Source organism: Delphinapterus leucas, chromosome 2 (genome assembly GCF_059928025.1).
Source record: "Delphinapterus leucas isolate spDelLeu-1000000601 "Yukka" chromosome 2, BTC_Dleu_Yukka2, whole genome shotgun sequence".
NCBI lineage: Eukaryota > Metazoa > Chordata > Mammalia > Artiodactyla > Monodontidae > Delphinapterus > Delphinapterus leucas.
In genome coordinates, this window is record NC_143130.1 from 35,545,702 (window position 1) to 35,572,593 (window position 26,892).

At 44.7% G+C, this 26,892-nt stretch overlaps 1 long non-coding RNA gene across 1 annotated transcript; it reads left to right on the top strand.

The window, feature by feature from the left end:
- Nucleotides 1-475: 475 nt before the first annotated feature.
- LOC149749980 (uncharacterized) lies at nt 476-25,852 on the top strand. The gene is made up of 3 exons (XR_016391957.1): nt 476-667; nt 17,910-18,154; nt 22,146-25,852. It is a non-coding gene; the product is annotated as an uncharacterized LOC149749980 (long non-coding RNA).
- Nucleotides 25,853-26,892: the final 1,040 nt, after the last annotated feature.

Genomic DNA, 26,892 nt, shown 5'->3' on the forward strand with positions numbered 1-26,892 from the left:
GAAGGATCGTCAGCAACAGGAGACGGAGGGCGAGCTGCAACGTCACTCACGCCTGACATGGATGGCACATGTTCTGGTTCCTCGCTGGATTCAGTTCTATCTACCGTCTTGAAAACAAACGATCCAGTGATGTCTGGATAACAGCTCTTTTTTTCTCATCATAGATGACGCGGTAGCACTGGATTGCATTCTGAATGGCTGCTGCAACCTTTGTATACCATTCTGTGTTCAAGTCCTGTGCCTCAAAAATTAACGGTGCCTCCTCAAATACAGAAAATCCCCTTGCCATTTCCTGTGTCCTGAATCTCTTCGGTTCTTCGGTTACTTCTTCCTCTTGTCTCTCTTTGTCCTTTCTCTGGGCACATTCGCGTCTTCGAAAGTTTGCACCTTGAAGGTTCATGCATAGGAGGCTTACTGTACTCATATCCTGGTGTGGTCCCTTCCCACATCGATTCTGAGCTTGGTTATGTGACTTGCTTTAGCCAGTGGGACATCAGCAACCGTGGTGCACACAGAGGCTTGATAAGTAAATGCTTTTCTTCTTGCAGCCCAGCTGCAATGCTGTAAGGAAGTCCAAGCCATCCTGCTGGAGAGAGAGATCATATGAAGAAACCAACACATGGAGAGAGAAGAAAGCCACCCGGAGTAGCACTGGGCCATTGGACAGGTGAGTGAGGCCTTTTTGTACTTTCCTAGTCAGCCCAGTCACCAATGCAAGGGTAGTACATGAGCAGAAGAACCACCCATCTATGCTGTATCTGAATCCCTGACCCTCAGAATCTCAAGCAAACAAAGATGTTTTTGTTTTACGCCACCAAGTTTTGGCATAAAACTTAGTGGCGTACCGTACCGCATACCATAAGCATCTTTGTGGCTTCTGAAGTTTACTGACTCTGTCCCCCCTTCCTCTGTAAGTCGAGGGGATACTTACCCAAAGACACTCAACACTCAGCTCGAGGAAGTGGGGAATGAGGGCAACCAACACCGCCTGTTTCGGGGCTTGGTAGGGGTGGCAGAGAGGTAAGTGCCTCTCCCCGGGGAGGGCATTCCCCTGCTGAAAGGCCCCGGCAGGCCTTGTAGCAGCATGTCTGACGGTGCTGCCCTGCAGCGCTGCCCACAAATGCCACCGAGTGTCTCAGCAAGCAGTGAGGTGAGTTCCCTGCCTCGCTCTGGAGTGCTGACTTCTCACCCAAGAACGAGAATGGGATGCCCAACTCTGTAAGCCTGACCCAGGCCAGGCACAGGGAGCCCTGAGTCATAGGCCAGCTCAAGATCCCTCCCCCAACCTGTCTGAGCTGGAAGCCCCACCTCTTCAGGAGGCTCGGCTGGACCCAGGTGCTGCTAACAATCTTGTCTCAGAGCCAGCTCAGGAAAGACACAGACGCCGCTGAAATCCCAGGGCCGCATCACAACAGAAGCAGAAGGCAGTATTAGAGACTAGTCATCCTGTGGGATTTCTCAGTGAGTTCCTTCGTTATTGGTGTGCAAAAATCATCACCAAATGGAAATGTCATGTCTGAGTGACGGGTTTTGCATCCAGTGGTGAAGGCATACCCAAAGTACAAGGAAAAAAAACTTAATTCCCATAAAAATGAGCAAAGTCACTAATGAAAATCTCTCCCTATCCAAATTAAAATCATCAACTAAATAAATCTCCCCCAACTGATGACTGTACCCAGTTCAAATTTTATTAATAAAACCTAATTTGTTTTCCCAATTTTATGGATTAAATTCCCCAGTTATGTTATTTATTCCCACCACCTTTTCTTCTTGAATCACAAAATAAATGTCAATTTCAAAAGTTAGATGGTGAATATTCATCTCTCTCCCTAGAATCTTGTGGGTGGGAAGCTTTCTTCCTGATTTAGAAGGGGAAAAAAAACCACAATTTAAATATGAGGTATACATAAAGGAAAAAGAAATGGGAAAATTATTATAAAATAGTCTTTTTTTCTTTTATTCCCTTTTTATCCCCATTCCCCACTCTCATTACCTTCTTCCCCACAGGAGACCATTCTAGTGTATTTAATGTGTATTGCTTTATATGTATGTATCTTGTAAATGTGCATTGTCGTTGGGTACATATTTTTTTTTGTTTTTTGTTGTTTTTTTTTTTTTGCGGTACGCGGGCCTCTCACTGTTGTGGCCTCTCCCGCCGCGGAGCACGGGCTCCGGACGCGCAGGCCCGGCGGCCGTGGCTCACGGGCCCAGCCGCTCCGTGGCATGTGGGGTCTTCCCGGACCGGGGCACGAACCCGCGTCCCCTGCATCGGCAGGCGGACTCCCAACCACTGCGCCACCAGGGAAGCCCTACATGTGTATTTTTAATTGTTGTTACTGGTGTTTGTTTCTTTCTTATTTTCATTCGCTCTGTGTTTCTAAGATCTATCTATGTAGTTATATGAACAACTGACCTTTCGATTTTAACTGCTGTAGAACATTCCATGATGTGCATCCGCCACATTCCACCTTTTCATTCTGCCAGGGATGGACACCTTGTTGGCCTCCAACCCCTGGCCACTTTAAACAACACTATACTGAGCATCCTTGTTCATGTCCCTTTACAGACTTTATAAAACAAACGTTCACGCATCTTATTCACAAATCGCCGTGTGTGTCCGCATGCCTTTAAATGAGGTGCAAAAAGAATCCAGTAAACATACAGATTTATAAAGCTGAATTTAGATTTCCTAAATTCTTTCTTTATTTTCATAATGAAAATGTTCAAAAAGCTGTTAACATTATGACTTTGAAAACATAAAGAATCACTTGTTCTTAAATGTATTTATTTATTTTTTTGGCCACGTCGAAGGCTTACAGGATCTTAGTTCCCCGACCAGGGACTGAACCCGGGCCTCCTGCAGTGGAAGCGTGGAGTCCTAACCATTGGACAGCCTGGGAAGTCCCACAAAGAATCTCTTTAGAAACAAATTATTTCCTAATCGGTAATAGCCTGTGAAGAAAAACAAAGCACGTTAAAAAAATCAAATCTGTTGTATTCATTTAAAGCAAACAGGGAGACGCAAGAGGGAAGACATACGGGAACGTATGTGTATGTATAACTGATTCACTTTGTTATAAAGCAGAAACTGACACACCATTGGAAAGCAATTATACCCCAATAAAGATGTAAAAAACAAAGAAAAAGCAAACACACACAGTAAAATCTCCCAAGCTTTGTACAGTGAGTCCATCCCTCTCCAGTTGAGCAGTATTACAATTTTTTGGAAGTGCTGCTAAATCACAAGCAAATGGATGGAGACAGGTGCATGTGGCCTCTGTTTCTGCACAGCCTGCTTCTGCGACAACAGCATTCTTGTTCTCTTTTCAATTTTAACTCCTACTTGAAAGGGAAAAAGTCAGACACATCTCTAGATGCAGCAGGGGTCTCAACCTGCCCTCTGTCCCTCTGGGAAGTTACAACTCTTACACTGTGACTATCTCTTACATGTCAAAATGTCCAACCGATTCAAAAGATGGATTTTTCAACATACTCTTCCATCTTGTCCAGGTCTGACATTTTTGGTGCATATTCCCCTTCGGATCTGGTAGCTCCCTACTTAGTGGCAGTTCACAGCCCAAGCTGGAGACCTGCCTGCTTGTGAGTTGGTGGCCGTTTCCTGGTCATCTCCACGGGTGGACAGTTTTTTCCCTTAAGTTTAGCGGGTCTCTGTTTGTTCTGGGACCCAGCTCCAGCTCTCTTAAAGGAGTCCAGTGGGGCAAGGGACTTGCATATCTTGAATCCTTCTCTGTGAATGAATCCTTCTCCAGCTCCCCTTTGGACATGGAGCCTTTGTGACTCCTGCAGTTACAGACTTCGGCAAAAATAGCTTTTCGGAGGTTCCTGAGCCCTCCATAACTGCTGGGAGAGTGAATAATCTAAGCTGTGGTTTGGTCACCCGTCTTGCCTCTCAGTGCACGTGAAGACCCTCGAATCCTCTTTTAAACAGATTTGCAAGGATAGTCAGGAAACTTTAGGGATGGTTAATAAAGAAGGAAGCTTTCCCACCCAGACACTAAAGTGCATGAAGCTGTGACAGCGGAAACAGTTTAGACCTGGCACACAGAATGGTACATGAGTAGAATGGAAGAGAAAGTCTCGACATAGAGCAAGAACCTGGAGGAACTTAGCATATGAAGATGACAGCATCTCAGACCAGTGATGAAAGATTGGGTGATCCAAGACACAGTGTTAGGAGTCCTGGTTAATCATTTTTTGGGGAAAAAAAGTTAGATCCCTACCTCACACCAGAAGATGAAACATCTAAATGTTTAAAAAAAAGAAAGAGGGGGCTTCCCTGATGGCGCAGTGGATAAGAATCCACCTGCCAACACAGGGGACACGGGTTTGAGCCCTGGTCCGGGAAGATCCCACATGCCACAGAGCAGCAAATCCCGTGCGGCACAACTACTGAAGCCTGCGTGCCTAGAGCCCATGCTCTGCAACAAGAGAAGCCACTGCAATGAGAAGCCCGTGCACCGCAACAAAGAGTAGCCCCCGCTCACCGCAACTAGAGAAAGCCCGCGCGCAGCAACGAAGACCCAATGCGGCCAAAAATAAATAATAAAATAAATAAATTTATTATTTTTTTTAAAAAGAAAGAGGGTAGGAGAAAGAAGTCATCAGTAGATTAGAGAATACTGGCCACTATTTATACAACCCCAGAATAAGGAAAGTTCTATAAGCACAGCAACAAAGGCAAACACCATACAGGAAATATTGATAGATTTCACCAAAAGCAAAAAGGAGACACTTTTCTGTCTATAAACCCATCAAAAACAAAGCTTAAAGGCAAAATAGAACTGGGGGAAATATTTATAGCATATATGCCAAGTTGTTAATATCAGTATAGTAAGAATTGTCACAGACCAATAGGAATAAAGATGAGATGGATGATGAGCCCCAGAGAAGACACCATTGCTTGAGGAAGGTTGCCAGCGGCCTGGTAATATGTTGATCACATCAGACCCCTTCTTCGCCTAAAGGGACAGCAATTTGTGCTTTTTAGATTTTTACCTACGGCGGATAAGGGTTTGCCTGCCCTGTCTACAGTGTGTCTGCCAGCACTCCCGTCTGTGGACTGGCAGAACTGGCATGATATTCTGAATGACATGGGCTCAGCGTGAGTGACTCATTTTTTGGAAGAAAGGAGGGTTGACAGTGGCACACACAATGGGTTCCACTGGTCTTCCTCCACACCCCATCAGCCGGAAGGAGCCAGCCTAATGTAACAGTGGAGCGCTCTGTCCAAGTCTTAGCCAAAGTGCTGGCTCTGGGACAACACCCTGCAGCGCTGGCAGGGCGAGCTCCAGGATGCACCATGAACCGATGAGCTGTTTGCAGAGCTGTGTTGCCAGTAGCTAGAATACACAGGTCTGGGAGGAAAGGAGAGGCTGCCGTTTTCTTTCTTTGTGGCTTCCATGGCTGTTGACACTGTCATTGCCATTATCTTTATATTATCATATAATGTCATTCCTTGTTTTCACAAGTGCCAGAGCCAGCACTGCAGCCTGTGCATCCCCTTCCTCCTATGTAGCGCTGGGATGCTGCAGCTTGGCAGGGCGTCTCACCACCACACTTAGCACCAGAATTCAGATCCTTGTTGCCCCCCGCCCAGTGAGAGATCCAGCTCCAGAATCCCAGCCTGGGGGTCTGCTTCCTAGGGCTACTTCTGGTGCTGATCATCCTAGTTTGAGTTCCCCACCAACCAGACTCTTGAGACTAGACTGTGAGAGTGAGAAGTGAATCTGGGAGTGATTCCAGGAAACACCAGCAGGGGAGTGAGAAGGTGAGACAGGGAAGGGAAGGGAGTTCATACGGTGTGTGTTAATGATCACAGGTCACCACTGCGGGCAGTGGGAGATGATGTGGGACATGCCTTGGAATTGCTCCAGTCTCACTGGAGGGGGCCTCATGGCTGGGGTAGTTATCTACCCGCTCCTATTCATCACTAGTCAAGACTGCCCCTAAGGTGCCCACTCCTCAGCGCCTCTGACCTTCTTGGAGAGTGAGCTGAACGTGTTTCCCCAGCCTTTGGGCGGGGAGTCTCTGGGGCTGGAGGTTAGAAGCCGCCCAAGTACACGGGACAGTGACTGTTAAGGTGATATGACATGTCTGACTTGGAGTGTGTGTAATTGACCCTAATGACCACGAGGTACTGGGGCTGCTGCTCTACTGTGGGGACAGTGGGGAGCAGGTCTGGAGCCCAGAGAATTCACTGGAGTTTCGTAGTGTTTCCAAGCCTGGTGATAATGGTGAGTGGGGAGTTTCAGCGACCAGCATCCCACCAGGGCAAGGCAGCTAAGGGCTCAGACCCTTCAGTGAAGAGCTGGGTCTCCCCAACAGGTGGGCAGCATAGACAAGCGTGCTGGCTGAGGGTGAGGGAGATCTAGATTGACCGGTAGAGGAGGAAGATTATGGCTTCAGGACCAGCTGCATTATATCTTGGGAGACACCATGGTCGGCCACCACCTTGAAGGGGTCTCTGTGAGGAAGTGACCTTGCTGGAGGATTTGTGCGGATCTGAGTAGTACGGGGGGCAGCCTGGATGCTATGCCCATCGTGTATCACTTCAGATCTTCTCAGCCTCAGCCTCGTCTCCTACTCCATCCCCGCTGTGGCAGGCAGTTCCACACTGGCTTGACCAGTTTCATGAAGGTAATGCTTCTTGCTTCTTGCTTCCTGCCTCAGGCCCAGGAAACCCAAGGATCCTGCTCGGGACTCATACATGTGTAACCTGGGTGATCAAGGCAAGTTGTCTCTCACGATCAGTGGGGACAGAGCCAATGGATACAGCCTTCTTTGATCTCCAGGGAAGATCGTTCTGGATACATTTCATCGGCTCCTCAGAGGGCCCCATGGGACTGAGCACTGTTGCCCACATAGGTGGCCAGCTTGATAACACATCCTTGGATCAGCTCTCCCCTCTCCCCCATTTTACTTCCACTGTCCTTCACTTCTGTTTCTTGGGATTAGTTCCCAAATAGACGATCTTCATGGAAGCTTTGTGGGGAATCCAGGCTAAGATACTTAAGGTCCCGTGCACTTATGGAATTAAGCTTCCATTACAAGTCATTTCTGTGTTCCTTCCTTTTATTCATATGAATCTGATTGATGAATGGTTACAACATCAAAACTCAGTATCTTCCCAAACTCCTCCCCAGACCTCAGGCAAGCTGTCCACTTTGTACACGGCTCCATCATTGTTTACCCGGACATTCCCCTGCACGCGGGTGTCCTCAGTATTGTTACATAGAGCGGTGATCCTCCAGCCAGGGAAAATAGTGCTAGTTTATTGTTGGCAGTTAACTCTCTGTGGGACTTGGACATTTCTGCCTGTCTTACAAGCCGAGGCTTCTCTGTTTGCTCCAGGCTGTTGTTTTTCAATGATATCTACACAGTGAATGGCCTTGGAAGATAAAGACTGTGTTTGCCTCTGGAGCAAAGGGCAGGCGTGAGTACTGCCAATTAAAAAAGATTCGGGTTCCCTAAGTTCAGGGTTCCTGTCCTCAAATGCAGGTGTCACGTGGCGTTCTTTCTGTCACCTAGACCTCTTTATGTCATCCTGTGGAAGCAAAAAATCCAACCAAGCAAAAACCCCCACTGTCTCTCTGGCTACTGCTATTACTATGAGTCCCAAAGTCCTTTGCTCTGACCCAGGAGACCTGTGTCTTGTGCCAGCATCCATGGAACCGTGACAGGCTAACTGGGTAGATTGCAAGTAGGATAAAATCTTAGACAGTTCTTCACGGCTCTTGATATGTGCTGTTTTAGTCTTTACCGAGACCCTAAATCCACCTAGTTAAACTCCCACTGTGTTCTTCCCTCAGCCTTCTGTTGTTGCAAGAATTCCTGTAGCGGTCACTCAGCCACTGTTTACTGAGGCCCTTCTGTGCGCCTGGCGCTCTTCTAAGGCCAGGACTGACTGAAACAGACAAAATCCTCACCCCCTTGTGACTTACATTCTAGTGAAGCCCTCATCTGTGCTATTGGCTTTCTCTCTTTGATTTGTCCGTCTCTCTCTAGATAACGTGAACCTAAATTCACCAACGATACTCCAGTGAAACGGGTTTCTTCTCCGAATTTACTCTCACATCAGTATGCCAGCTCCTCCCATTCTGAGAGCGAGATCCTAGATTCTGTTCCTTACTCAGCCACCAGCTCTGTGACCTCGGACATGTCCCTTTCGCTTTCACAAGTCCTCAGGTCCTAACGGGTGCAATGATGTGTATCCTGCTGAGCCGCTGGAGGGGCTGGAGGAGGCCCTGTGCGTACAATCACCACATTTCTGTGCAACACACAGGGACCCTTCAGTCGTTCTCCCCATCCCAACCCTAGTCCGGTCCTCAGTAAGGACTGGTTAGAGAGACGGAACCCAAGCGCTTCTAATTTTCAGGGTTTCTCTCATTTCTGACTCACGGTTGCTCAGACCTCACGTTGTGTCTGCCCTCCTTTTCCACCCTGATTTCCACAGTCTGCTCAGCTTACTCCTCCCATAATATGGTGCAAAAACGAACAACTCCACACACAGAACATGGCTTCCTGCACTGAGCAGCAGCTCCAGACACTTCATCACCAAGTAGATTAGAATAACACTAACTTTTGCTACCATAGCAACTGCTGTTGGTTGCGCAATCGCCGACTTTTCAAAGCTACTTAAAAATGCGCAAACTATTTTCATAAAGTGGATTTACATCACCACGAGTAGTGGCTTTCCTTTCCCCTTGAGAGTCTTCTTTAAGAAATTGAAAATTTTCCCTCTCAGAAGAATTTCATAATTTAGTTTTAAAAGAACCATTTTAAACCAAAGTTTTGCCAATAGTTTCTTCATGCCCTTGTAAAGACAAATACAAATTAAAAATAAAAGGCTTACGCCTCCCTGTTGAAGCAAGAGGAGACTTCTCCCCTTCCCTTTTCTTAGAGCATTTACTTTGGAAACTTGTAATTGTTCCTCTGTCTCTTTGAAATGTATGCAAATCTTTTTAAAAAGCTAAATAAGCCTCTTGCCAGGTTTATGAGCAGAAATGTCTTTCTCAAAGACCTGAGAACCATCTCTTTGAAATGCCAGGCTTGAGGAAGATGGTGCCCTTATCTCCCTGTTTCTCTGGGAGGACAGAAGCCTCCAAGCTGCAAAACTACCTCCTGTCATAAAGGTAGGAGAAGTTAATTTTTCCTTTGGATAAATCCAGTTAGCTAACACAGGGGGTTACCCCAACTACCAAGTGAATTCATCTTAAGATGAATTATGTGTGACCAATGATGCTGTCAAGTCTTTTTTACTTGAGGGCTAGTTATTGTATCGCCTGTGTGGATGACACCCCTGGGGTCTTGCGGTGCCAGCCTGCACCTCTCTATATTGTGGCCATGTCCCTTAAAGAGTTTATTTCAGAAACCCTGGGTTCAGTTCATCTATAACCGCCTACTGCCACTGCCTGAGAAGGATCCAGGGAGAAGTCCGGACAGAAAACTCCAACATCCCAAGAACTGATTCTGCTTCGTTTGTCTCCAGCTGACATTTTTCTTCTCTTCTTTCCTTCCTTTCTTTTCCTAACCTCTCTCTAGTAGAATACAAGATCTTAAAGAGCAGCAGCTTCCTCTTCCTGTTTACTCCTGAGCCCCCAGCATGCAGCAGTGCTTGGCATGCAATAGACCCTCAACAGGCGAGACCAGCACACTTGTTTTCTTGTTTCCTTGGTTGCCATTTAGCACTATCTTCTCAAAGTTTTGAAAGAGACTTCTGTATTTCTGAGCTCAGCTTCCTGCCTGGCCTCCAAGCCCCTCAGATATTTCAGGTGGAGTCTTTTCACATTGAGCTGTTGGTCCATTCTGACTTTTATAAACACTGAATAGAATTACATTAAATCTTTGAAGAAAAAAATCTAATCTAAGGTAATCTCATGTTTCAGATTTCCCACGTTTCCCACTTTTCAGATGTCTCCTGGCGGAAGCATCTTTTCTCAAGCTTTGGGAAACTTGAGGACCTGTGACATTATGGAACCAGGAACTTAAGCCAGTGAGGCTTTTCCCAAGGGACGTATTGAGAACTGAGCTGCCCTGAGCTGTTGACATTTAGACAAAAAGCAGAGAAGGGGCGGCAAGGAGAGTCCAGAAGCAGGGGTATGCACCTGGGCTGATGTCAGAGCCTGGCCCAGACCCCAGGTTACAGGCCTGCCCAAAGACTGGAGAGAGCGGGGTTGAGAGGTTTTGAACATACAGGATTGCATTCCAAATGCATCCTCAGGCAAGAGAAGTAAGATGCCAGAAACTCATATTAGGAAGCAAAAGAACTTCAAAGAGCTATAACGCTGTGGGGGAATTTTAAACATTCACATTTCCTAAACTAGTCTTTCTTCTGAGAAATGACTTGTCTTTCAAAACCATATGGCAGGAGCACACTCAACGTATAATAAAATCCTTGGTTTTGGTAATTATGATGAAGCTGTTGCAGTGTTAAATGATGCCACCTGATGGATTGTGAACACGCAAGTGCCACAGTCAGCAATAGCTGGGAGTTTATTATTTTTAACAATCTCTGAAGGCCTGAGAAGGAATGAAGCAAGTGCCAATGGTTGCTCTTGGCCAGCTTACGGCTCAGAGAAGAAAGAGGGAATGAGGAGGAGGGCGAGGAGGAGGAGAAACAGGATAAAGAGAAGAAAATAATATGGAGAGGGGGCAGAAGAGAATCTATTTTTTTCTTTTGATAAAAGTCATTATACTGTCAACAGAAGGTACTTTAAGTAGAGACTTGATTTTTCATGGAGCAGACACAATTTGCGTGAAGAGACGGTCATCTGTTGAGTGCCACCTCCTGGTATAATCCCCTTTTGGAGCTAAGGGGTCAACAACAAGCTCATGGGGGGGGCAGAAGAGTGGCAGGGGCAGGGAGGGCCATGACAGAGGGGACTGAGCTTCAGTGGGTGAACATATTTATTTATAAGAAGTGATCCCCCTTTTCCTATCACCCCAGACTGTATACACACATTCAGGAGTCTGTCCTTCAGGGGAAAAAGAAATACAGTGGAGGGGCAGACCCCGTCTTGGTCTCGCTTGCTGCTCCCTTGCAGTGTACTCAATAAATCTCGCTTTCTACCCTCACTTCTGGCTTGGTAAATTCTTTTACCACACGCGTTGCTGGCGCCATTGCCGAACTCTGTGGCGTTTTGGTGGTCCATACGGGGAGGCCTCTCTCCCCTCTCTCTGCCCTTTCTGATCCGTCTTCCAACACGTAGCGACCGGCCTGCTGACTCAGGGCAATTGAAGGTCCCCGAGTCAATTGAAGGTACTCCTTGGTGGGACCCGAAGGCCTCCGGGATAGGACTCCGACTCCCTAAGGGGTACATTCTGGAGATGGTCTTTTCTCCTCTTCAACACTGCCCGCGGCCTGAGGTCCCTGGAGACTAGGGATTGTGCGTCCTGGACTAGGCGACTCTTTGGCAGACCTGAAACCTGGTCCCATACCGACCAACCGTCCCTGCCTGATGGGGTGGCAGTGTCCTTTGGCCCTGGCCTTGGGACTCCTCACTTCCACACCTGGTGCAGTAGGCAGCGGCAGCTTGTCCAGGGCGAATCCAGTCACACTGTGAGATCCCCTTTCTCTTTCCACCCTCCCTTGAGGACCATCCATCCTGACCCGCCAACATCTCCAGGTATTGATACTTCAAATGAGTTGCCACAAAACTGACTTCATTCCATCAAGCTGCAAATGGTGACAAGATAAGGATTCCAACCCCTAGCATCAACACAGCCGACTACTCTTGAACAGTGCTCCCAAAATTTCTATTCACACACACTCACATAGCCCCACGGCTAATCAGCAAAGCTAACCGGGACCCCATGTCGCCGCTTCTCAGCAGGAAGTAGCCCAAGATGCTGTCATCACCTAGCTGTCAATGATTTGGCTTTGCTGATCTGTCAGGGGAGAAATGTGGGGCTTAACAAAGAACAGCCATCTCAGGCTGGGGAGGTCCTTTCAAGATAAGACAATCCCACCCTCCCCCAATGGAAAATTACCAGCAGTTACAAACAGTCAGCATGCCAGGAAGATTGAGCAACGACACACCCAGACCTAACTACCGTGTGGGTGGAACATTAACCCAAGGGTGACCAGAAGGGACCATAAAAGAAGCCCAGTGTCTCTCCCCCAGGCACAAACCCCCTTTTGATCTCACCTGCTGCTCCCTTGCAGTATACTCAATAAATCTCACTTTCTACCATCAAAAAAAAAAAAAAGAAAAATACCCTGGAGGGCTCTCTCTAAAGAAATTGAGTGGCCCTGAGCCAAGAACATCCCATCTGGTGTGTGTAGGAGTCACCCTTGTAGATCACCAACTGGTTTCCTGCTTGTTACCCTAAGCTAACAAGGCCACCGGAATGCACAGAACTCTCTCTCAGCTTTCTTATTGTTTCATCTTTGCATATGAAAAATAAGGACCATCATGCATTTGAAGAAATCCTCCAGAATGAAAGAGAGAGACCAAAGAAACAGAAAAAAATGACCCTGGGAAAAAATAGATTAATTTGGGAGAACAAAAGGGAACTTAAAAAAAAAAGCACACCTTGAATTAGTATCCATAGAGACTCTGGAAGATATATTCATTAACCAAGAACAGAATCCCATGAAAAAGTAATGGTTAGGGAAAAAGAAAGCACTTAGAAATTAAGAATGACCTCACCAAAAGAAAGTTCAAAAGAAGAGGTGGAAGATAAACATGAAGAAATACTTTAGGAGGTTGAATAAGAAGACAAATAGAAGGAAAAGATGAGAGAATCAACTGAGGAGGGTCAATATCTGAATAATTGGAATTCCAGAAACCTAGAACAGAGAAAACAGAGAGACAGAAATAATAAAAAATAATGCAAGATTATTTCCCTGAGCTGAGGGCACACCAAGTATCAAGAACAAGGAAAGAAGACCACTACCTAGCCATACTGTTGTGACATGTCAGGCCACTAAGAAGAGCTTAAAAAACTCCAGAAATAATGCATGTTATCTCAAGAACAAGAGTTAGATTAGCAGTGGCTTTCTCATCTACAGCACTGGATTCTGGACAAATAGAACAATGCCTTCCAAGTTTTGAGGGAAAATTACTATTATTAAACATCTTAAAATGTATTAATCCATTTAAAAATAATAAACCCATTATATGTTAACATAAATGACATTTTAATTAAAAATAACATTTTTGAAATCTTTTTAATGCCTGGTTTAGTAGAAGACAGCTGGAGCCTCATATCTGCTTCTGCCGTCAGTCTGTGTGATTTCTTGTTTTGGTTGAGGGAAACAATTTTAACCTAGACTTCTATACCCAGCCAAACTGAAATTAGAAGGTAATATTAAGATATTTTCAGACAATCAGGGACCCTGAAATGTTACTTCCTACATCCACTTTTTTGGGGGGAAGCTATTTGAGAATGTGCTTCAGCAAAGCCAAAGAGTAAACCAAAGAATGCAAAGACCTGGGGTTCAGGAAACTTAGGAAATCAACCCAGAAAAGCGGTGAAGAGAAAGTCAGAGGGAGGTTGCGCAGACTGCTCTGTGAGACAGATCCTTGGGGGAAAGGGTGACTTGATAGGATAGGTGATATTATGGAGCATGTGGAAAAAAATGGAAATATTGATAATAGAAAATGGAGAATAATATAAACTGATAAACTTCAGGAGAAACAAATAGGTGTGAAAGCGCGAGCAGTAATCCTCAATCAGCAGTGAATGATTGTCCTAGAACCACAAGAATGCAAACACTGCTTTTTTTTTTTACATCTTTATTGGAGTATAATTGCTTTACAATGGTGTGTTAGTTTCTGCTGTATAACAAAGTGAATCAGCCGTACGTATACATATATCCCCATATCTCCTCCCTCTTGCATCTCCCTCCCACCCTCCCTATCCCACCCCTCTAGGTGGTCACAAAGCACCGAGCTGATCTCCCTGTGCTACGCAGCTGCTTCCCACTAACTATTTTACATTTGGTAGGCAAACACTGCTTATTGAATTTCAGCATTTAGTTACATCCTGTAGACAAAGTAAAGACGACTTAATTTTTGTTTCAGAACAGGATGCTCCTGCTATTGGTGTTAAAATGAAAAAGGTAAAAGTACAGCTGGCAAAAATAGAAACGCAGAGGGAGGGGAAAATATCGGTAGCTGAAGGGAAGCAAGGGTTACTGAGCTTCTCATCTTAGAAAGGGGAAGGAACTGATGGAAAAGGAAATCCAGCATCAGTTTGTCACTCACATTTACAAAAGTAACCAAAAGAGGATCCCTAACTAGTGCTGTGACTATCGAGACGTTGGGGAAGGGTGAAGGGAAGGGAGAGGTTTTAGACAGCCACATCCTCATCTAATATAGCAAAAACTCAACCATGCAATCCATTGATAAATCAAGAAATAGTGGTGGAAACCTATTATATCGCGAAATGGAGTTAAATGTCAGATCAGCTAAAAATATAGAGATGGGAAGAGGAAAGGCAGGAGATTGCGGCCTTTATTAACTGTGTTTTAAAATCAGTTGAAGGACAAAAGAAGAAGAAATAAATAGGTTTGTGTGGTCCAGGCCACCAATATACATGATCAAATCGACCTCATTCATTCTTGTCTTGTGTTTGCGATATTGAGGTAGGGGAGGTAGAAATTAGAATCTGGTCTGGTCTCTTTCAACCTACATATTGAATTTGGACCACAATGCGTCAGAAGAGCCTTCACTGATCATGGTATGCAAGTGAAGACCCACCCTTTTCCACATAACATTGTTCTTTCATATTGAATCCTATCTCCGTAGGAGGACTGACAAATCTTCTCTATTATCAACCATAACTTAATCTGCTTTCAGTGGAGGGCTGTGGAGGTACCAGTAGTCAGAGGTGAAATGGGGTAGAAGACAGCGTTCCCTCTTACAGTGGCTTCTGTGGTGACCATGACTCCCAAGGAGAGACTCTGAGAAAAGTCTTGATCTGTCACCTGCCACCATCTCGGTGAATGCATTGGAAGATCGATCCAGATGCTAAAGAAAAGCCAGTCCATCAGATCGAGCACTGGAATCAAAACTGAGATTTAGTTGCAACTTCTGATATTCAGAAGGGGGAAGAAAGGCACCAAGAAAGCAGGCTTTAAGGGACCCCTTCTAACCAAAAGAGGGCGATTCTAAGTCAGGTGACCGACCACATTAAGAATAACCAACCTGGTGTACCAGATGTAAATGGAGGCCTGAATGCCAAAAAAGTCTCAAATTCTCTGACTGGAAGAAATGTCCCGTTATCATTTCGTAAAGAGCAGGGACTCTCTAAACCAAACGTGTTCATCATGGAGTTCATTCAATAGTGGTTTATTTAGAGCCAACTTAAGATTTGGGGGAAGGGGCTTCCCTGGTGGCGCAGTGGTTGGGAGTCCGCCTTCCGGTGCAGGGGACGCGGGTTCGTGCCCCGTTCCGGGAAGATCCCACATGCCGCGGAGCCATGGCCGCTGAGCCTGTGCGTCCGGAGCCTGTGCTCCGCAACGGGAGAGGCCACAATAGTGAGAGGCCCGCGTACCACGAAAAAAAAAAAAAAAAAGATTTGGGGGAAGAAAGAAGAGAGATTTCTTGGTCTCGATTGTATTTATCCATGAAATAGTCTGTAGGCTTCTGGGAGTTGATCTCTATAACTCCTAAAGATATAGAATTTTGGCAGTTGTCCGATTAAATTTCCAGATGTGGATTTCTTGGCTAAAAATGCAGTTTGATGATGGTAGTGGGCATTGACCACATTTTATGGATTCTCGTAACCTTTTGAGCCACGTTGCTACATTCAGAGAATTTCCAGCCTTACAAGTCCCATCTTCTTCCCTAAATAAGAACCTTGAAAACTTATTTCCCCGGTTTGCTTGGTGTCTGACACACACACACATGACCTCATATATATTAATCAGACTCGTCTACTTGAGGCTCTATTTGGAAAGAGAGGAAAGTGAGGAAGAGACTCTGGGTGGAATCCATTTTGCCGATGCAGGTGCTGCCGAGACACCTGACTTTCAGAGGTGGGGTGACTGCAAGGTGGAGTGTCCACAGTGGGACAGTGGAGGTGGCAGCAGTGAGGGAGGCTTCATCCACAAGACAGCTTTGCTGTGTGGTTTTGTTCATTGATCTGGAAATCTTAGGCTCCAGGCTCAGCTTTCCCAACAGGTCAGAGAGCAATGCACCATCCTTTGATGAACTCCTTTGCTATTCAATCAGCTACACACAGTCTCTGTTGCTTGCAGCCAGGAACCCTGATCACTACGGTTGTCTGTGCTGATCAAAAGAACCAGGTAACTGCCAGACTGCTCTGTCAAATGAGAGTATATCCATCCAACAGAAGTATGGTTAATTTATGTACTTATGAACTTATTTGTTTTGTACAGACACCCATGTATGATTAAGGGTGGGTGGGGAAATTGGTCTCTTACGGACATGAATGAAGTTTGAACTCCAGTTTTAGAGACAGTGCCCCGAAGTTTAATACGCTGACATTTTATTTGGTTTTCAAACAGAGTGCTAGGTAACTTTGACTCTGACTTATTATGGCAGGAATGGCTGACAATATAATTATTGATTGTGCCTTTCAGTCATCTTACATTGTACAAAAAGTAGATCTTTATTCCTCATTGAACTTCTGGAGGGTGGGTGGGTTTTCCTGCTTCCATGTGATTATGAAGGAACTGAGGTTTGGATATCTTAGAAAATGTTTTCGTTGTATTATTTTCAAGTGCACTTAAATCAAGTTGTTCTTTAAAAATTTCAGAAGAAATTCAGATTCAACATGAGGATGCACCAGAAGTCTATTTACTAAAGGTCAGTTCAGTCCAAGTTTTCTGGAAGGATTATTTTTAAGTGACAGAAATGACAAGAGAGGGCTTCAGATTCAAAGACCATAACTTGGCAGGATTTCTACTATGGGAACGCCAGCTCAAAGGAGACACTAGAAAACAATTTTTCTGGCAGAAGATCAGAATTTTAAATGAGTTTGTGTGATTTAATACCCACAAACTGGCAAAGTGGGTCTGTGATGGCTTAAACCCAAAGGAAACTCCCAGGACCCCTTAGTCATCCAACAGGAAATAGGCTTCTAGGGCAGTATATTCTTCAGAAGGGAAATATCTCCCCAATCTCTGATGTCATGGAGAATAATGGACAAGAGATTTTCTCAGTGTGCAAAACTGGGGGCACCCATAGTGATAGACCAAGAAATTCACCCCATGGCTAGACGTTGGAGCCCTTGTAATCCTTGTATAGAGGATGTGGCCTACACTATTGTTTGGAGACTGTGCTTCTTGGTTTCCCCTTTTTCCTTTTCTCAACAGGTAGGTGTGTGTGTGTGTGTGTGTGTGTGTGTGTGTGTGTGTGTACCACTATTTCTCCACCATTGTATACTGTGTTTAGGGGTGGTTAAATGTATCATTTAATCATAGGTTGTGTGACCATTAGGAGCCACATCCAGATCTGACTGCGAGAAATGCACAAGCGTTTATATATATTTGATGTATGTAGGATAATTGCATTGTGTTAGGTGGGCATTTAAAGACAATATGCAGAGGAAGAAATGCGTGTATATGTGCACATATGTGTGTGTACACCTGTTGGGCGTTCAAGGGGTGTAGGTAGGAGACTGCTTGAGTTTCTGACTACTCAGCACAATTTTCCACATCCTTTCTCTGATAAAAGTAGGTCACTTTTTCTTTGGAAAACTATCTCTGCCTCAAACTCTGTTGTTTTTATGGGATTGTTTTTTTGTTTTTTTTTTGTTTTTTTGGCTGTGCCACACAGCTTGCGGGATGTTAGCTCCCCGAACAGGGATTGAACCCAGGCCATGGCAGTGAAAGCATGGGGTCCTGACCACTGAACCGCCAGGGAAATCCCTGATGGGATTGTTAATCGTGGTGACTAATATTATTTTGGCTGCAGAGTTGGGGCACATGACCCAGGCCTCTACCATGAAGAGCAACCATGCTCTGGACCACAGTGACTGTTTTAAAGATGAGCATTTGACCCAAATTGGGCTACCAGAGCCCCAGCTGAGATTTTTCAGCTAATGGAGAAGACTGTCTCTTTTCTATGAGGCTTGGATGATGTGAGCCTGCAGATGCCAGTGGCCAAACAGCCTGCCACATGCAGAGAACATGACTCACTCGTACAACAGCTAGTATTTGGTGAGTACTTACTATGTCCCAGGTGCTGTTCGAAGTGCTGGATATGCTTTCTCTCATTTAATCTATGCGACAACTCTATGAAATAGGTTTTGTTATGTCCTCATTTTGAGAACGTTGAGACAAAGAGGGGTTAAGTAATGTATCACTTACATTCATGGTGGAACAAGGGTTCGTATTCAGGAAGTCTGACGTTGTAGCTTGAGGCTTTAGCTGCTATGCTACATTGTTATGCTGTACTGCATGGCTAAGATAAGCAGAGAAAAGCCAAACAGAGAGAAAGAACCAGGAGAGGGAGAGAGCAAAAGAACCCTGATGATATGATTTGAGGAAGCCAGGACAAAGAGAACCAGAAGATGGAGAGAAATGAAGCAGTAAATCCAGCTGTGTTGAAGCCAGCTGTACTTCAGGGCTTCGCAGGTACTGAGCTCATGTTTCTTGTTAGGTCTTTCAATGAGTTTGAGTTGGGTTTATGTCACTTGTAACTGGAGGCGTTTGAACCTGTACAACTATACATTATATTCTGTAGCCTCGGTGTCCAATAGAAGGAACCGTTCTGCATCTGGGATGTCTGATACAGGAGCCACTAGCCACGTGTGGCTATTGAATCATTAAAATGTGCCTAATGCCCTGGGGAACTGAAGTTTTAGCTTTATTTCAGTTTAATAACTTAAAATTTAAATAGCTAGTAGGTACTGTATTGGACAGCATAGATCTTGAGGACACAGCTAAAGCTGTTCTTGGAGTCCTACATTCCTAAACATGAAGGGGTGAGAATTAGTTATTACAACGCAAGAAGTTGGAAAAATAATGAAAAAACAAATGTAAGGAAAAGAAATGAAAGATTTATAAAAATGAAAACCAATTACTGGCTCAGAAAATAGGACACCAGAACATAAATCCAAGAGCTAGATAAACTGAAATAAAAGTATACACATAATGAAACTGGTAAATCACTAGCTAACCTACACAAGACAAGAAGAAAGAAAGCACAAATATATAAGTTTGGAAATAAGAATGGAAAAATAATCATAGATACGGAGGAAATTAAATAAGTTTTAAGAAAATGCTTTACTTATCTTTATGTAAACAAATATGAAAAAACTGGATTATTCTCTTGGGCAGCGTAAATTTCCAAAATTGATTGTATTATAGATAGAACTGAAGCCAACCAATGGATTGTCAAGGAACGACGTGAGAAATTTGCCAAAGAGCTGCCCCCTCCCCGGTCTGCCCAGCTGAGACAGTTAAACAGCCTCATAGCATTCTAGTTAAAGAAATTTAATCACCCCCTATTGCTGGGCATTTATGACTTTACAAGTGTTTTTCAAACAAAGTTTGAGGACTGCAAAAGAAACGTTACAGCTTTTGCTTTAAGCCAGCATGATATGGATTTCAAATCCAAAGAAGCATAAAAAAGAACAATAGAGATGAACTTCACATATGAAGAGCAATACAAGATCCTAATCAAATAATAGCAAATGGAAACAATTAAAAGAAAGGGGACTTCCCCGGCAGTCCAATGGTTAAGACTTCGCTTTCCAATGCAGGGACCGCGGGTTCGATCCCTGGTAGGAGAGTTAAGATCCCTCATGCCTGGCAGTCAAAAAACCAAAACATAAAACAGAAGCAGTATTGTAACAAATTCAATAAAGACTTTAAAAGAAAAAAGGTCCACATCAAAAAAAATCTTTAAAAAAAGAAAAAGAACCATAACCAAGAGGGGCTCACTCCAGAAGTTAAAGATAATTCAATATTAGGCAGTGTTTTCTTGTACTTCATTTATTATCATTCTTGATTTTTAAAACAGATTTATGAAATGGGAACTGGGAAAACTCTTAACAATACAGGTATTTCCTCGATAAAACAAATATATGTCTCATGCCAAAGTCAGTATTATTCTTAATGAAGGAAACCCATTTTTTTTGTTGTTTTGTTTTATTAATTTGGCCACACTGAACAGCATGCGGGATCTTAGTTCCCCAAGCAGGGATCGAACCCAGGTCCTGGCAGTGAGAGTGCCGAATCCTAACCACTGGACCACCAGGGAAGTCCCTGATGGAAACCGCTTAACATGATTAAAGTCAGGAACAAGATAAGGCTGCCTACTGTCACCACCGTTATCTGATAGTTTTTCCAGAGTATGAACCAATAAGAAAAGAAATGAGTATAAAAATTGTAGGGGTGGGGGAAGGATAAGCTGGGACGAAGTGAGAGAGTGGCATGGACTTACATACACTACCAAACGTAAAATAGATAGCTAGTGGGAAGCAGCCACATGGCACAGAGAGATCAGCTCGGTGCTTTGTGTCCACCTAGAGGGGTGGGATAGGGAGGGTGGGAGGGAGACGCAAGAGGGAGGAGTTATGGGGATATATGTATACGTAAAGCTGATTCACTTTGTTATACAGCAGAAGCTAACACACCATTGTAAAGCACTTATACTCTAATAAAGATGATTAAAAAAAGTTGTAAAGGAAGAGACAACATTGATATTATTTCCAAATGCTATGGTTATGTAACTGGAAAACCCAAGGAATCAACTGAAAAAAACTACTAGAAACAGTATGAAGATTCAGTAAGGCTGCTGGTTCCCAATTCAATATACAAAAATTGGTAACTTTCTTAAATAAAATAACACTTTACTAGTTAATATAATGGCATAGAAACAAGAATATATGCACAATCACATTCATATTTAACGAAATCGAATGAAAACAAGGACTTTTTTCATTTATCAGGTTGATAAGGTTAAAAAATGGATAGTATTTAAAAGTGCAGGGAATTAGACATTCTAATACAATATTGGTGACAGTGTAAAATTGGTGCAACTTCTTTTGTAGGCAACTAAACATTATCTAGCATCATAAAAATATACACACCCTTTGACCCAACTATTCCACATCTAGGAATTTATCCAACATATAACTTTCATATACACATATGCACAAATACATATATACAAGGGTGTTTATTGTAGCATGGTGTGAGATGCCAAAAGATTTGTAAGGTCAGGAGTTTCCAGCAAAGGGGCAGTGATTAAATATATTTGGAATAGAATACTATATGGCTGTTGAAAAGAATAAAGTAGATCTATGGGTACAGATATTGAACAATCTCCAATATATATTTTAAGAGAAAAAACCCATGAGAGATTGAGCAACGCCCGTAGTGTGCTCCCATTTGTGCCAAGAAAAAAAAAATACCGATATATTAACAGTAATTTCTGGAAGGATAAAATAAAATAAGTAAAACCCTATTAACAGGTGACCAGAAGCTCAGCCATGAAGGAAGATGTGCTCTTTCATAACGTTTAATGTTTTGCCATGGGTATGCGTTAACTTTTCAATTAAGGTGGCCAGTATCAACCTGTGAATGAATCCAACATTCATCTATTCATCCACCTGTCCATTCATATAGCATGTATTGAGCTTCTGATCCTTCTCCTCCATGCTTCTGTACCAGGTACCATGCTAGACTCGGAGGAGACAGCAGATAATAAGACATGCATGTTCTGGTTTCTTCCTTTATAAAGATTTAACCCTCTCAACTAGGGTTTTGCCACTCAAAGTGTGGACCGTGGACCAAAAGCATTAGCATCCTCTGGGAGCCTGTTAGAAATGCAGCATCTTGGACCTCATCCCAGACCTGCCTTTGTGTCAGACTCGGCATTTTAACAAAGTCCCCAGGGCATTCTTAATATGGTTTGAAAGCGCTGTTCTAGGGATCATCCCCAAATACTGCATTGTCGCTCATTCGGATATGGTTTCTGGACTAGAAGAGAGAGGGCGTAGCTACAGCTGCTGGGAACATGCTGACTGTGCTCATAGGAGTAGGGGGAAAGAGGTTAAATACCCACAGTCCAAATTGTACTATAACTTTACATTAATTTTTGCCCTGCCTTTTCTCTCAGGAGTTAACAACAAAATAGCTTTGTTGTGCTGTCGCTATGGCAACAGGGTCTAATAGCGCTTTTACTTTTTTCCCATTGCAGTAGCCTCCGGACTGGTCTCTGTGCCTCCAGCCAAGCCTGTTTTCTGTTAATCAAAGTTGAAATCAAACACGTGGCGACAGGGGCAATCACGGTCCCTGTGTGATACAGCAGGTGCAGTAACTGCCTAACTTTGCATTAATGTAGGGCTCTTCAGGATTATGCTTGGTTGAGTCCTGAATTCAGAGCATAGTCGCCCCTTCCCACCGAGAGAAAAATAGCTTCCTTGACAGTCATGTATTTTCCACGTTTAAGTTTCTATAGTACTTTTTTGCTGTATATCGTAAAAAATTAGAAAATGCAAATCAGTAAAGAAATACACAATCTCTCCAAGTTCACACATGTGTCTCATTTTTAGTGACTGTGCATTATTCCATTGTTGGGTAAAATGACATGGTGCATGTGAAGCACTTGGTTCTCGGCCCAGCACATGGGGAGGCTACGAATCATGGGCATTTTCATCCTTTCTTCTCCCAGGTGACGAGGCAGGTCCTGGGCACACACCTTCCCTTGCAGTTCTAATGGCTTCTATTCATCTCTAGCATTTCAGCCTTCCGAAGGGCTTTCCTAGGTATTTCTGGTGTAGGCACAAACTCACAATGGACCTTGTCCAAAGGACAGTGCCTGGAAAGGCAAGCACCAGGCACCCCATAAAGGGAGCACCGACCCTGTAGACTGGATCCTACCTCAATTCTTAAAAGGCCTTCTCTGTAGCTGCCTCTTCTTTTCTTGTTTGTTTTGAAACAAAGATCTAGAGAATTAGGGGACAAGGATGCCACGTAGACCAGTTCCTTGAGCTCTAGCAAGACTAACCCATTTCACGGATGTGGTAACTGTGGTCCACACCCAGGCCCACATGGCCAGCAAGGGTCACTGTGACATCGTGGCTGTTGAGCCTCATCCTAACCCAGGCTCTAGCTTGCAGGCTGTGGGGAGTCAGCGGTAGAAACAGCTGGGCAGAGTTCCAGCTCCAGCTCCAGCAGCTGGGGTTCAGGGGAAGTCCCTGTGCACAGATATACGTGGTGTGGAGTGCGGCCCTTCAGAGCAGGGGTCTGGTATTGTGCTGACCCACCTGTATAATGTCGGGCAAGTTAATTAACCTCTGCAGATCTGCAAAATGGATTCAACATAGTACCTACCTCACAGGGTTTTTGTGAGGATGAAGGGAGATGATCAAGGACTCGGGGAGGCTGTTTACAGCCTGCTAGTCGAGAGCTGTGCACACCTGCAGCACTCACCCTTGGAGGAGAAGCTTTTGGGCTGGATGGTGGGGAAGGAGTCATCCTTGCCCAGCCTCTGGACCTCCCCACAGCCGGAGTATTGAGATGGAACGGGGTGGAGGCCCCACCCTACATAGGGCTCAGCTCAGGCCCTGGGTTGGGGGCGTTAGGGGGACTGCAGGGTCAGGGCAGTGATGGGGCTATGGGAGCGGGGAGTGGCACCTGGCAGGCCTTGGAAACTGAGCTCCGTGAAGGATTTTATCCCTCCGCCCCATAAGAACGGCAGCCTTTCAGAGGAGGGTCTTTAAGGCACTGTTCTGCCCACCTGGCAGCCCTGGGCGAGTCAGCAGTGGAGTCCTGGGCATCCGGACAGTCCAGGCCGAGGGAGGGGGAGAAATGGAGTAGCACCCTCACAGCCCACTGTGCCACAGGCAGTGGGGGCAACTCACTTTTTGCTCTAAACTCTTTTAAAAAGTCTTCTCTTGCTTCCCTGTTCCCAATCACTCTGTTTCCTTCCCCAGGGACAACCTGTGTTACCAGTTTCTTGTTTATCCTTCAAGGGAAGTTCTACATATCTATGTGCAAATCCACTACATATGTATTCTTATTTTGCATGGCTGGATTCTACCGTATATACTGTTTTGCACCTTGTTCTTCAGTTAGTGTGTCTGGGAGATTATTCTGTATCAGCACAGTCAAAGTTCTTTCCTTTTTAGATGGATGTATCATCATTTAATAACTTCTTTACAAAACAGAAATGGAGTCACAGATGTAGAAAGCAAACTTATGGTTACTGGGGGGAAAGGAGGGGGAGGGATAAACTGGGAGATTGGGATTGACATATACACACTACTATATATAAAATACATAAGTAATAAGGATCTACTGTATAGCACAGGAAAGTCTACTCAATACCCTGTAATGGCCTATTTGGGAAAAGAATCTTAAAAAGAGTATATATATGTCTATGTATAACTGATTCACTTTGCTGTACACCTGAAACTAACACAGCGTTGTAAATCAACTCTACTCCAATTAAGAAAAAAAGAAAAAACAGTCTCCAATTGATGGACTTCTAGGAAGTGTTCCATCTTTTGTTCTTACAAACAGCAACATGACCTTGTACTTTTGTAATTTGGCACGTGTGTAAGTATTTCTGCAGGAGAACGTCCTAGAAGTGGAATTTTAGGCTGAAAGGGTGTATATCTTTATACTAGTGATAGATATTGCCTCTCTTCCAGAATTCATTACGATTCATTCTTCTGTCAACAATTTATGAGAACTCCTGTTTCTCTTACCCTCACCAAGACAGTATCCATCGTTTTGCTTCTTGGCAAAAAAATGGTTTATCATGTGCATTTAATTTGAGGTTAAGTATATTTTCGTAGGTTCAAGAAGCATTTGTGTTTTCTGAAATCTGTTTATATCCTTTGTCCACTTGCTTATCTGTTTGCTGGTCTTTTTGATCCCAGGCTGATTTGTAGAGCTCTTTATCCATTAGGATGATTAACCCTTTGTCTGTAATACGTGTTGCCAATACTGTATTTTTCCTAGATTGCATTTTGATTTTGTTTATGGTGGTGTTTGCAATGTTACTTTTACTACCAATTTATTAGACTTTCCCTCCCTTGCTTTCCCCTTTCTCCCTCCCCGCCTCCTTCCCAGCTTCTGAGTTTCTTATACTTAGAAAGTCCTTTCCCATTCTGAGATAATAACAAAAATTCCCCATTACTATGCTTCAGAAATGTCAGGTTAATAGGGCACAAGGAAGTCAGTTTCTTTGAAATTGACCAACGAAAGGACCTCTGGTATGAATGACAGAGAAAAGAGAAATTTCAACTTTTAAAGCCAGAACATGGAGGCGGGTGCAGTCTGGGCAAAGACTGTATGCAGCAATCCAGAGATCCCAGCCAAGATTAGCCTGACTCCCCCGGTACAGGTGCCCAGATTTTGCCCCAGTTCCAGGCTCCCTCACACTGAGGACCTGAGGCCCATGTTGCCAACAATTGTCAGCATCTTTACCTGTAAAATGGGAATGTCATTACCTGTCCCACCTTGCCTGCCTTGCTGGGTGGCTGTGCAGAGCAAGTGAGACGGATGAGCATGAAAAGGCCCTCAAAACTGTCAAGTCCATTATACAGGCACATTGCCCTCCTTAGTTATCCAGGAAAAGTATGTCCAGCCGGATCAACACCAACGGCTCCGCCATCCTCAAAAGCATCCTGGCTGGAAAACTCCCAAGTCATCTTTTACTCCCTTTTCCCCACCTCGTCGACATCCAAGGAGTTGCCAAGACTCTTTGATTCTAATTTCTAAAATTTCTAAATTCTAAAATTTCTAAAATTCCTCTTGCATGTGTCTTCTCTTTTCTACTTTAACCATCACTGCCATCGTTCTGCATTCATCATTTCTTGGCTCAAAATGGTTGTTCTCAGTGTCTGCTTGTCACTGGTCCTTTTCTTCCCCCAGTCTTCTGCTCCCAGACCTGGGCCCTGGCTTGTCCGTGGAAGGGCACTGGCCACACCTGCTTGGAGCCAGTTAAATATGAATATGGAGGGAGACCATGCGACTGCATTCCCAGCAGCCGCCCCCTTTTCCCCTGCTTACAGGCCTCAGTTTAGTGCAGTAGCAGGTGGACAGGGCCAGGTTATACCCCAGGGGCGTGACTCTTTACTATTTTAAGCCAATCATGGTGATGGTAATTCCATACCCCTTGTCATCGGTGATTGGCTTAGGAATGGGCGTGGGACACAATCCTGGCTAATGAGATGTGACAAGAAGACTACCAGGGGAATTCTGGGAAAGATTTTCTTGCTCTGAAAGGTGAGCGATAAGAAGTGCTGTTCTGCTGCTGGTCTGCATGTAATGCCTGGAGCTGTGACAGACATTTTGAGACCAGGATGGGAGAGAGAAAAGCCACCTCAAGCTGTTGATGGCAGAAAGGAAAAAGGGAAAGAATCTGGGTGCGTGGTAATGTTGAACTGCTGAACGAATCACGTTCAATTTCCCTGCCTCTGGGCTTCTTCCGTGGCAGAGTAAACGTGTGGAATGTTCTGTATCGGATTTCTGTGACTTGTAGCCGTAAGTGGTCTCGCTACTAAAAAAGATACCACGATGACATCTACTGATATGACAGTGGCCTGGCGGGGCAGAGCTGCCGCGTGGCTACCCCTGGCACTGGGGACACCTTGCTCTCCAAAGATCTGTTTGCTGGGGGCCTTGTTGGAGAGAGCGTGGGACCAGGAGCTGGAAGTCGTGTTCATGAAGGATGTTGGGAAACCCTGAGGGCAAGCTGCTTCAGGGCCCAGCAGGCAGGGAAAAGTGGTAGCAGGGGGGATGGGTTAGGAGGCTCTGCAAGAGTCCAGGTGGGGAGCAGAAAGAGGCCTGGCCCAGGACAGTGGCTAGGGGGCAAGGAGGGAGCTGGCTGGCTCTTCCTGTGGGAAGGGAGGAGGAGAGAAGAGCTCACCAAGGGCCTCAGCGGTGAGTGACCCCAGAGCCTGGATCCCGCACTCGGCAAGCTGGGAGTGACA